Raw genomic sequence first — 12,963 nt, 5'->3', positions numbered from 1 at the left:
CCTTGGCTCCAGAGCCTAGAGAGTGGGATATCAGGAGTTGGGCTAGTCCGCTGACTTATCCCACCTCTGTTCTGGTGGGCAGGAATGGTGGAACCTGAGAGGCTTGAGGTATAAAGAAGGGCTCAAAGGTTTGGATTTTCCAAAGCAAGGGCTTTTTTTCTTCTTTATTTCAAGAATGGAACAATTCTCCAAATGTGATCTTACATGGCACAGATCAAGTGGAATTGCTGTGAGAGTGCGGCTTTATAGCCCCCCTCATTGAACACTGCCTGTATCCTCTCCTCCCATCTTCTGAGGTGGCTCCCAAAGCCTCTTCATGGGTGGCGGTCTGAAACTCCTGTTCCAGGTAGAAACTGGTAGAAGCCTTGATGGTGCCTCAACAGCCAGCAGCATTGAGGATTGGCAACATCTGCAGCAGGCAAGTGAGGCCAGGAAGCAAGGGAGGTATCAATAGCTGCGATCATTTGGAAGTTTAATGGGCATTGACATAACTCTCTGCCCTAATATGCCCTCTGAGTTGCTGAGTTGAGGAGAGGGGAGAGACAGGTTCTGGGGTGGGATGAAGGCCGGCGGGGCGGGGGGGGGGGGGGCGGGTCACAAAGGATGGGTCAAGGGTGAGGTGTGGGGGCGTGGGAGATGTGAGTGGAGCCAATGAGAGACATTTGTTCCTTGTGGTCAATACAAGGTCGGCCAAGGTTGACAGGAGATAGAAAGAATTAAATCAGAGAAATTCAGAGTAAATGAAGCCCTCACCCTTGGTTTTATTCCAGATGATTAAGGATGCCATTATTAAATTCTGCTCACTAGGGCACCCTTCACAAGGGCAGGGGTAAGAGCAGACTTTGGACCTTTTCCAGTTCTGTGTACACCTCCCCAGAATGGGGTCCAGCCCTACCTTAGAGGGGATACCACACGCTGCCCAGATGTTATTTCATGCTATTCCCCATGGCAATACTACAGGCTCCTGAAGAGACTTGGGAGTCAGACCTGAATTTTAATCTTGGCTCTGGCACTTAGAATTTGTTTGACTTCAGAAATTCTTCTTTCAATTCTCTGCTTCACAAAATGGGAACAGCGGTAGCTTCTGCCTCATGGGCTTCTTACCAGGAGTAAATGAGTTAGTACATGTAAAGTGCCCAAAATGGTACCTGGTATTTAGCAATTATTCAATAAATAATATTGGTTGGGGTTTTTGCTTGTTTGTTTGTTTGTTTTGTTTTTTGTTTTTGTTTTTATCCTCATCTTCAGAGGTACTTAACTATAGCTCTGGATATCCTTAAAGAGTCAAATGGCTTTTAAGCCTCCTCCCATATCTAAAATAGCTAGGCTCAAAACTTTCTTTGCCAGATTATGGCCAATATTGTATTTTTTTTTTTAACACAACAAAGACATCTCTTAGTCACATCTCCGTCTAGTATAGGTTCAACAGCAGAGTGTGGAGGTGGTTCTCTTCAGGGAGTAACTCAGGGGTCTAGGCATATTCACCTAGGCTTCATCATCGCCCAGAAGTTTGGAGTGGTTTCCTCCTTCCTTCCTTCCTCCCTCCCTCCCTTGCTTCCTTCTTCCTTTAGAGAGAGAGAGAGAGAGAGTGTGTGTGTGTGTATGAGCAGGAGCAGCAGAGGCAGAGGGAGAAGCAAGCTCCCCACTGAGCAGGGAGCCTGACACCGGGCTGGATCCCAGGACCCTGAGATCATGACCTGAGCTGATCCCAGGACCCAGCAGATCATGACCTGTTCTCCAACATGAACTAAAACAAAAATAAAAACCCTATGATAATTGCTAACCTTATTTCCCCCTGATCTCCCTACCTCACCAGTGGGTTTGTGTAAGCATTTTCACATCCTTGAGAAGCTGCTCCTCTGAGAGCCGTCTTAGCTGAGGAGCTCTGTATATCACAGGGTCTGAGCTCACCTGTCAGTAGAGGAGGCTGATAATGGAAGGCTGCTGAGAGGCTAAGAGGGGCTCTTTCCAGCCCAATCAGCTCCAGGGCTTCTACCAAGCAATGACCTCAGGCTTTAACTCTGTCTTTTTTTAGAGGTGGGAAGGATAAGTGGCCTCCAGGGGCTAAGAGGCAGAATCTTAATCAAAAAGAAACTGAGTGTTGACAGCTCTGCTGGCTCCAACTTCTGTCTAATCAGAGCTCAGGACACCTTAATGGGTCACTAACCTTGCCCCAGATGTCCTGCCACCTCTCATAGCCTACACAACAGTCATTTGGCATGCCCCACACAGCCAGGAATAAAATACCGTCTGCGTCTTCCGTCTTCAGCTTGCCCCCACCCTGAAGATGGAATAGGAAATTCAAATGCTAATAGGCTTGGAACTTAGACAAACCATCACCAAGTAAAACACACATGTAATATCAAGCTTCATATTAGAATAGTGTGTCTTCATATAGCACCCCCCCCCCGCACATTTATATAAATAAATAAATGTAATAGATAAAAAGCTCCAACATCAACTGTAGTCACAGACTGAAGCACACCCAGGGAATTGTTTCTGCTCAGATGTGTACCTTGTGAGGCGCAGAAGGCAAACAGAATCGAATCTAGAGTTAACTCCTGCATTTACGGGCTGGGTAATTGATACAGTTTAAGTAGCCACTTATTACACCCTCCCAGTTCAGTGTGAGCACAGCCGGCTGAGCCGGGAAGGGACACTCACTCTGCTAGGACTCACCTCCCAGTGGATGTAGCAAGCGAAGGAAGAGTGAGCCCAAGCAGGTCTCTCCAGAGCACAGGGGAAGTCTACCGCCTTTCAGCTCCCGACTCTTCACTTGTCCCACCTGCTTCTCTAATTCCTGTTATGGATATGGGTGGAGAGTGAATAGAAAGAAGTATGGACTACTAGTTCTAAAATTATTGGGAGGATGGGGGAGGGGAACAAGGTTAACTGAAGACCATGGTTGATGACAGATTTACCTTATAGTGAATCTGGATGATCAAACCTCAAGTCATCAGATACTCTAAGGATGAATGGAGCCTGGCTCGCCTAGTCTGGCTTTTCACTGCAGACGGGCAAGATTGTACCAAGGCTTGAAGAACAGACTTACCAGTCGGACAGCCCTGGATTTGAGCCTTAGTTCTACTCAGCCACCTATTAACTATTTGCCTTGCAAGTAATTTATCTCAGAACTTGCACAATGGCTCACAGGTGCACCACAAAATACCACTGGCGGTGAACTCTTTTTAATGATGAAGTATTTAAAGCAATTTTTGTAACTATTCAGCATTTTATAACAGAGTTACATTTTGGCACTTTGTGATATTTCTTGACTATCATAATTGTTACTTTATTGCTTATTTTCTACCTAGTACCCATTGCCAGAGAGCAGTCTGAGCTGACTACCTCAGGTGTACCTTTCCTGATCCTACACTGAATCCTCTCAGTTACTCAAATTATCAATACAGAGATAGTGGATTTTTTTTTTTTACCTCAGCCCATAAAGTTGCTTCAAACCCTCAAATTTATCCCAGAATGCCAAAAAGTTAGAATTTTCTGTGTGCCATGATGTGGAAAAAGTTTGGAAAGCACTGATTTAATCTCTGAATAAATTCCCTCATGTGAAAAATAGAAATAATAACAGTACGTATCTCAAAGGGTAGTGTGATGATGAAATGAGCTAAAATATGTAAAGCACTTAGAATAGTGTCTGGAACATAGTAAATAAATAAATAGAGGCCAGTTATTACTTTTCCCTATCTGTAAAGACGGGGATAATGTTGTCTACCTCACATGGCTGTTGTGGATTACACATGTGACACAAAGCATGTTAAAAGCCTAATACAATGTCTGGCATATAGTAGGAGGTTAGTAAATGTGAACCAGTATTTCATACCCCATCTTTAGGGTGGGGAGAGCTGAAGGTGGGAGAAGTCCCTTAGCTAAAGGATAATTAGTTTAAATATACATAACTTTTAAAATATATATATTTTGTTTATTTATTTGACAGAGAAAGAGAGAGAGCACAAGCAAGGGAGCTGCCAGGCAGAAGGGGAGGGAGAAACAGACTCCCCGCTGAACAGGAAGCCTGATGTGGGACTTGATCCCAGGACCCTGGGATCTCCGCTTGAGCTGAAGGCAGATGCTCACCCTGAGCCACCCAGGGGTTTCTCTATATAACTTTTTACATTAGATTGTAACTTTCCAGTGCAGTTCGTATGTGTACACCTTTCCAGTTAAATTGTAAATGAACTAACTATAGAAGCCTCCCAAAACATTACCAGAGATGGATTTTACAGAGCTGTAAGCCATTACAAAGCAATCTTATGTTTACCATCTTATTTAATGTCTTACAACAACCACCATAGGCTCCCTTCATGCTAACGGTTAGAAAACTGAGACCTAGGCAGATCACAGGGTTTGCTTCCAAGGTTCGAGCAGCTTGGTTTCAGAGCGGGAGGTAGAATCCATGTCTTCTACTCCAAGTAGGGTGTTTTTTCTACTAGATCCCGTGACTACACTGAGGCTGCTGCACACAGTTTCTCCAGGGAGTGTAATTCATATCGTAGACACCGTAGATTATTAGTATATTTAGGAAGTAATTTTCTGACAGATGGTGTTGAGTTCTTTCTTATAAAAATATTACAATAATTGTCTAAAGGAGCATCTTTATCCAGTTTGCACAAAGGCACCACACAGATTAGTGGGGGCCTTAATAAACTACTACTACAACTAAAATTTTCTTTGATGATTCAGACAGTATTGAGGATGTTGAGGCCCTTGGAGTTATCACTTTGAATCTAGAAGGTAGAATTACTTATAGCAGGGGTTAGTACATTTTCTCTACAAGGCCAGAGAGTAAATATTTTAGCCTTTTGGGTTACAGCAGTTGTCTTTTTTACAAACTACTCAGCTTCACTGTTGTAGCCTGAAGGCCACCGCTACGTAAATGAAATGGGTGTGCCTGTGTTCCAATAAAAGTCTACTTACACAAAAGGCAGCAGGCTATGGCTTGCTGATGACTGACTTACACAGAATTCTGGCTGTCTGACTTATCAATAAGAATTTCTTGAAAGAACATTACTTCAGACTAAACCTGTTGATACTCAACAGGTATGAACCCCAAACTAGAAACTAGAGCTAACTGATTTCAAACCTCTTGTGTTTATCCTTAACACACATCAGATGTTCTCATTCTTGGCAAGGAGAACCCCCAGTATGCAGGGATTAATTGTGAGGTATGTTCACAAACAATTTCTAATGTTTACAGATATTACATAAAAAATAATGAAACAGATGAGAGGAGGCTCACACTTGTTTTGATTTCTTGAGTGGGAAGGAAAAGTCAGATCTTGTCCAGGGAGGATATCATCCCAACACTTGCCCTCCAGAGAGACCCTGATTCCTCAGTTCTCTTGGCTTTTGACTCTTCCCTTAATTTAGATAGGAAAAAAGCTGTGATTCCATGAAAGAAGCTTTACCAGGAACAAAGGTGGTAAAGAAAATAAAAGAGGAGTTTCCAAATTTAAACAGAGGTTCACAAAGCCTGTTACATTAGGTAAGAAATTAAGTTACTCAGTTACTACTGATGGCCAGAAAAAGACCTAGTCACCTAGTCTAGCAAACAGGACTTTGTTTCTCTTGCTTGCTACCAGGTCAAGTTGTCCAGGCTTCTACTCCAGGCGGCTTCAGGCGGGCACCGCTTGTGACCTTATTGGAATTTCAGTCTCTACAACATGACCACAAATCCATGACCTTTTTAGAAATTTAGGGCTGTAATGGAACTTGGAGGTTGTCTAACCCAAGTTAGAAGCTTGCGGTTCCCTGGCACATCCCATTCTGCCTGGACATCCCTGCAAGGACAGGAAGCTGCCACCTCAATTAGGTTGAGTCATTCTCAACAGCATAATTTATTAGGAAGTTCTTTCATGTGTTGGGCTAAAGTTAGTCTCCTGGCTGCTCAACCTGTAAGGGCCTATTTAGCTAGAGCAGCTCCATCCTGACCCTGCCCCCCACACCCCTTCAGGGAACTTACTTAAAAACAAGTCCTAGAAACCAGTCTTAGGTAACTAAGCACAAATACAAGGGTAGGTCGGGCCAGGTGGAGGTATCCAATCAGTGGGGGTGCATACTGTCTCCCTAGCTACCAAGGAGTATGGGCCCTGCCCTTTGGGTGCCCTTTGGGCGCCAATTCTGGCCAAGGTGATAGGCTAGTTCAAATATCTACTAGGGTAAATTGTAATTCAATTGGTCACTTATGTGTGACCTAGCAGGACTGTGCAGCTTTCTCTGTGTTACAATCTCATTGGTCACCTGTGTGTGGCCAGGCCCAACCACATGGCCTTTGCCCTTAAAAGTTAGTCTGTAAAGAAGAGAGAGGTTGCCTCTTTGCAAGAGACAGCCCTGGCCGGTCAGTTTGATTCTCAGTGCTTGGCGCGACATAAAGCTTTGCTTGACCTTCGCTTTGTATCAGTCTCACTCTTTTGACCATGACCCAACAAACCCTATTTACTTCTTCCCACAGCAGCTGCACCAATACTTTAACAGGCTATCATGAACCAAGCACAGGGTTCAAGGTGAGATTCAGGAGTTCTATACCTTCCCTGTCAGGGGACTTCTGTCTGTGAGGAGTAGGGGAGGGGGGGGAGGGGGAGTCACAGCACACTAATGGCAAGGCTGAGTTTACAGGCAACTACATTCTTTTTAGTTCCAGCTTCCGTGGTCTGAACTGAGGCACAACCCGCCTTTGGATCTAAGAATAAACTACACTTGTAAGCTTTACAGATGTCAAACGCACCAGCATTTATTATCTGATGCAGTGAATCTTAGCCATGACAATATGTTAGATTTACTCTTTCTTTCCAATTTTGCTGTTGTTGCTTTTTAATTTTTTAAAAAATTAACATATAATGTATTATTTGTTTCAGAGGTATAGGTCTGTGAATCATCAGTCTTACACAATTCACAGCACTCACCATAGCACATACCCTCCCCATTTTTAAGCAACTTTTAGGGATCCTGATTCTCTCAAACAGTGTAATTTGCTATTATCTCGGCTTTTAGTCACTAAAAAAATCTGACAACAAGGAACTAAGAATAGTAAAGATAGCTCAATTTGTTGAACTTTGCACCAGGCACTGGGTTAAGAGATTTTTATGTTAACCTAATTCTCATAAAAACCTTATGAAGTAGTTACTCTTATTATTTTCATTTAGTTAATGGGTGAATGAAGGTATAGAAAGGTTAAGTTACTTGCTCAGGATCACAGTGCCAGTAGGTAGAAGACCCAAGATTTGAACCCAAGCAGATTGACAAGAGAACTCAGATTTCTGACTATTATGTCATATTGTTCCCATCAATGTCCTTTTTTGAAGCATTAATAAACTGTGTGAACAAGTCAGGGTAGAGCTCTATGGCAAACCAGCAGAGACTTGAGTTAACCAAAGCTTCTGAGTAGATACAGCTAATTCTTCATACAACTGCTTCTGCTCATGCAGCCTCCGTTGTTCTGTCTTGTCTGCAATAAAATGACTGATGCCAGGCTGAAATCTTAGTACGGCAGCGTGCACAGACACAGTATCCTTGAAGTGGTTGAAAGCCAAATAGGCTCCATTTGAATCTTGGCTCTACTGCCCTCCAACTTGATCATCACGGGCAAATTACTTAAGACTTCGGTTCTTCAGGCTCCTGGTCAATAAAGAAAAGGTAACGACAGTACCTACCTTATGATGATGGCGATTATGTTAACCCAGTAAAGTAATTAGAAAAACCCAGGCACACAGAAAGTGCTCGTAAATGTTGGTATTGTCGTTCTTATTACTGTAAAGCTATATGAAAACAAGAAATAAGATTAGTCTGGTATGTCTGGTTCTTGCATTGTTACCACTGTTGGCTTTTTAATAATCGAGTCCAAAACCTCATTCATAACTGTCAAATGTATCCATCTGTATGTTGGTAACCTATCTTATTTTCAGAAACAGAAATACCAGCTCTCTTCAATCATTCAGTATCTCCGAGTTCACCATGTCTCCTCAAAGACTACCAAGAACCTTAGTATCTCTCTCTATACTGAGGACCAGAGACTTGAAGTATACGCTCGTATCTTAATATTTGGGTGTAATGGAGAAAAATAACAGGAACTCCCTGAAGTGGCATCTCAGTTTGTGGCCTCTTGAGTCACAGGCAGTCTGTAAGCCTTGGTGTAAGAAATCAAGATTGGTGGTCAAGGCAATTGAAATAGAGATACTTTGGATCCTTAAGGCCAAGTCTGAGAGGGGCCCAGGGTCTGAGCTATCATAGCAGAGCTGTCTTTCCACATACTGAGTTACTGCTGAGCCCGGGATAAGAGCCAATCAAGCAGATATTAACAAAGAATTGGGACATGTGTGGCAACTGAATCTGAAAGCATTATTCGGCTGTTACCCATATTACCAATCCTTTGCAGAGATAGAATCTTTTTTTTTTTTTTTTTAAAGATTTTATTTATTTATTTGTCAGAGAGAGAGAGCAAGAGCGAGCACAGGCAGACAGAGTGGAAGGCAGAGTCAGAGGGAGAAGCAGGCTCCCTGCGGAGCAAGGAGCCCGATGTGGGACTCGATCCCAGGATGCTGGGATCATGACCTGAGCCGAAGGCAGCTGCTTAACCAACTGAGCCACCCAGGCATCCCTGCAGAGATAGAATCTTGAAGTTAGGAAAGAACTTTTTAGATCTAGAGATTGTAAACCAATGGACCATGGGCCAAAAGTAGCTACAGATGTCTTAATTGCTCCCCTTAGTGTTTCATGTATTTGTTGAATTAGCTGTTAATATTTTAAAAATTGAAAATGGTGCATAACAAATAGATTTTGCTGGTCTTGAAAAACAAAGACCATATTCTGGCCATATTCTGTCCTTGGGACAATAATCAGCTGAGGCTGAAGAGTGGAATCCAACCAGACAATAAACACTTTTAGAACCTGATTAAATCCAAGCAATTCATTCCAAAGATGAAGTAAATGGAGTGATGAAAAACTATCTGACCTGGTCACATTTAATAGCAGAGCCAAAATCACAAGGCTTGCTGTGATTCCAGCTCAGTGATCCTCAGTGAGCACAGTTGACCCTTGAACAATGTGGGGGTTGGGCACCAGCCCTCCATGCAATTGAAAACCCATAAATAACTTTTGACTCCCCCCAAACTTAACCCCTATACTTGACCAGGTCTTACCAATAACATAAACAATTAACAGATTTTTAAATATTTTATGTATTATATACTGTATTCTTACAATAAACTGGAGAAAAGGTGAATTTAAGAAAGTCATAATGAAGGGTAAATAGATTTCATAGCACCATACTGTATTTATTTAAAAAAACCCACATGTAAGTGGACCTACACTGTTCAAGGGTCCACAGTACTGTTGCTCTTTCCCCTAGAGGATCTGAGATCCACGTATATTACCTGCTTGTAGGCACTATGACAAAGAAAGAAAACTAAGAACTTCTGTCTCTGCTCCATTTGTTTTGTTAGGCCAGAAATTCTTGGGGACTGCAAGCCAGTACGGAAGTGGAGACAAGCCAGAAACTCAAAGTCCCAGCATTCCTCAGTAAGGAACGACCACACCTACAGTCTAAACTCTTGGTGCTTTCTGTACAAAGCACTGCACATTCCCAACCTCCACAGACACTCGCATATGCAGCTGGGTTATGAACAAACATACTGCTTTTTCCTTTGTTAATGGTCTTTCCTCTACCTACACAGGCATTTAGGGAATAAGAGCCTCTGTGAGACCCTGATGCTGGAAGAGAGGTCATAGAGAACATTTACGGATGGCAGGAGGTCAGCAGAAGCTCAGAACTCTCTTCCTGGCTCTCTTCCCAAACGCCAAAATGATTATGGCCATGGCCTTCAATACATTGCTTTTAAAAAAGTGCAGGCTCTGTCCAGATGGACATGGTGTCACACAAAGGATGTCCTGGCCATGCTCCGCTTCAGTGTAGTAATGCTGATTTGTGAAAATATTTGAAATCTTTAGCTTAGACACAAACACACAGTATCATAGCTTCATCATACCTCAAGTCCAGGAATATCTTACCTAAAACTCTCCAGGGGAAATATTTGGTTCCTGTTATACCTTGGAGATGTCAAAGACAGAACTACAGTGTAAGTAACTAAGATAGGAAATGCATAAGGAATGCAACAGTAACAAGAGAAACACATGAGATCATTCTCTGTAAAGGTAGTGGGAAACAAAATCAAGATTGTCTAATTTAAGGATAAGGAGAAAGACGGTGGCAACTGAACTGGATTGGGGACAGCAAGGCTGAAATGCTGAGCAGGTACCCAGAGTCAGAAATTCTGACTTGCAGAAAGAACCAAAAATGAACCCACTGTCAAAGGTCAAAAACACACATAATGTCAATGACAGCTGAAGTCAAGAACTTACCAAGGCTTCCCTCTGCCCTGACAAAGATCTTGGATTAGCTCCTCCGTGTTTCCATGAGGGAGAATGCTGCCAGAAACCAGTGGGAAGAGAGGCAAACTCTCCTTTGTGTGTTCCTGTGGACACTGCATTTAAAAATTCCCTAGAGTCTGTATCTGGCATATATGTGGGTGTCATAACCAAGTCCCCAAATTTATTGATTCCCAAGCCACACATCTGTTCTATACAGGCCTATCAATCCTGGCTATCGCATCACCTTCCTGGGAGCACAAATGAAGTATCAGGTAGTTGGCTGTGGTCAAAGAGGACTTGTCTGTTGCCTCTCAACTAAGAGAGGTTTCTTACTGGGGCAGAGATTTTTCTAGTGCACCATTTGGACAAGTACTTTTCCTGCTTATTGATTCTTTGGTAATTGCAATCTCTTAGAACTAAATATAACAACATTTCATGAGATTGTGTTTAAGTGTGCTTTTTCTCTTGTTACATTCAACCCTCTCAGAAGCTCAGTTAATGTTCTTGATTTAAGGAGGGAACCCAGGAGGCAGGCTCGGCTGTATATAATAGGAAAAACTAAAGCTCAAGAGAGGGAAGCATCTAGTTGGTCCCTCACTTGGGATACCAGGAAACCCTGGATTTGCACTGGGAGCCCTTTCACAGCAGGCACAGCTCAGCACCAACTCCGACTTCAGTGGCAGGAACAGGAGACCTGTGGTAAGACCTATTGCAACCTCTAGTCATTAATACGCAGGATTAATGTCTACATTCAGTTAGCCCAGGCTACTCATTTGGTTCTAGGTAAGGCTTCTTCAGAAATGGGTCTTATAACAAGGAAAAGACCCAAACCTTCCGAATCTAGCACTGGTTACTCAATTCAAAATCATGCAGTTTTTAAGTACCATGTCCTCGTGGAAAAAGTACACCAGTGGTGAGGAAATGTCAGCCCTCCCCACAAGGCAGTGTGTAACAGACGAATCAACACCATGTACATGATTTGCAAAAAAGGAGCTCAGAAAAGCTTTTCAGGAAGATGTGGTGAGCAGTTTTCATTAGCCCTTCACATCTGCAGGTTTAATAATTTGGTTAATTCTTCACCTTCCTTCCTGCCTGAAGCTACTGGCTGTTTTGCTATTAAGGCTAGAGTCTAACCAGGCTGAACAGGACTATGTCCCTTCCTCCCACATCCTGCTTCTTCATTTTAAGTCTCTGCCTCAGAGTTTCACTTCTGGTATGGTGGGCGTTTAAGCACTTTCTGGACACGTACTGAGAACAACTATAAACTAGGCAAAAAAACCCCAAAACCAAAAAAACAAGCAAAAAAAAACCGCACAAAAAACCAAAAAAACCTACCCAAAGGCACTGGAGAACAAACGAAACAAGCAGGCAAACTCTCAAGACAGGTTGAAACTTAGAAGAAGGAAATGGCACAAGGTGAATTCCCATTTTTATGGCTTTTAGGCTGACTGAAAATTGCAGTTGAAGAATCAGAGGAACCATAGCTGCTAGAAAGTGAGGGGGGAAAATCTCAGAAGAAAAGAACCAAAGAAAAGAGAAACTCAAATTCTATGAACTCTATGCAAATCTCTGGTGGGTCTCTGAACCACACTCATGCACAGCAGACTCCATCTAAAGATAAAAAAACTGAATTGGGATTTGAGATGTGGCCCAAAACACAATTTACAGTGTGAGTCCAATTAAGTTAAAATATCTGCTAATACAAAAAAATAATAACAAAATAAAAAATCAGCACTATGTTGAGGAATATAACAGAATCCACAACACAAGCATTTACAACATTCAGCTGTAAACAATCTAAAATTACTCAGCATTTGAAGAACCTGAAAAATAAGACTCTTTCTCTAGAGAAAAGACAAACAATGGAGACCAACTCTGAGATGATTCAGATGTTGGATTTAGCAAAAAAGAATTCTAAGGTAGTTATGTTCTGCTATGTTCTATAAAGTAAAATGCTTGTAATGAGTAAAAACAGGAAATCTCAGCAAAGAAATTATAAGCAGAGGAATATATACTATCATTAGTAACCCATGGCTACCGACATTGTGACGACAAATGAGATGGGAATTAGGAAATAATTCTTATTCAGGGGCACCTGGCTGGCTTAGTCAGTAAAGCCTGTGATCTTCAATCTCAAGGTCATGATTTTAAGCTCCACACTGGACATACAACCTACTTAAAAAAAAAAAAAAAAAAAAATAATTAACTCATATTCAAAAGTACCTCCGTTCAGCGGGAGATTTTTATTTCAAATGACTTTTATTTGTACTAAGACTAAATTCAAATTTGCTTGCTGACACTATAGATAGTTTTTGCTCTTTAGGAGACTTGACAAGAGAGGTAGAAATAATTTAAGGAAGTTTGGAGGGGAGATTTTACATATAGATACTTTTATTTAGTAAGGATGTGAAAGACAGCTTTTCTGTTTGGCATTCCTGGTATTCAACACCAGGCCTGCTACTGGTTCTCAATGGATCAAATTCTTCTTTCAGAAGGTAGACCATATGCTATAAAATGTTTTTGCCATTCATCTAAAGGAGGCAGGCTACTGAATATAGGAAACGTCTCTACAAGAAGAGTGATGTT

The sequence above is a fragment of the Mustela erminea genome, chromosome 5 (genome assembly GCF_009829155.1).
Source record: "Mustela erminea isolate mMusErm1 chromosome 5, mMusErm1.Pri, whole genome shotgun sequence".
Lineage (NCBI taxonomy): Eukaryota > Metazoa > Chordata > Mammalia > Carnivora > Mustelidae > Mustela > Mustela erminea.
The sequence above is the reverse complement of the archived record's forward strand: the minus strand, read 5'-3'. Positions refer to the sequence as shown.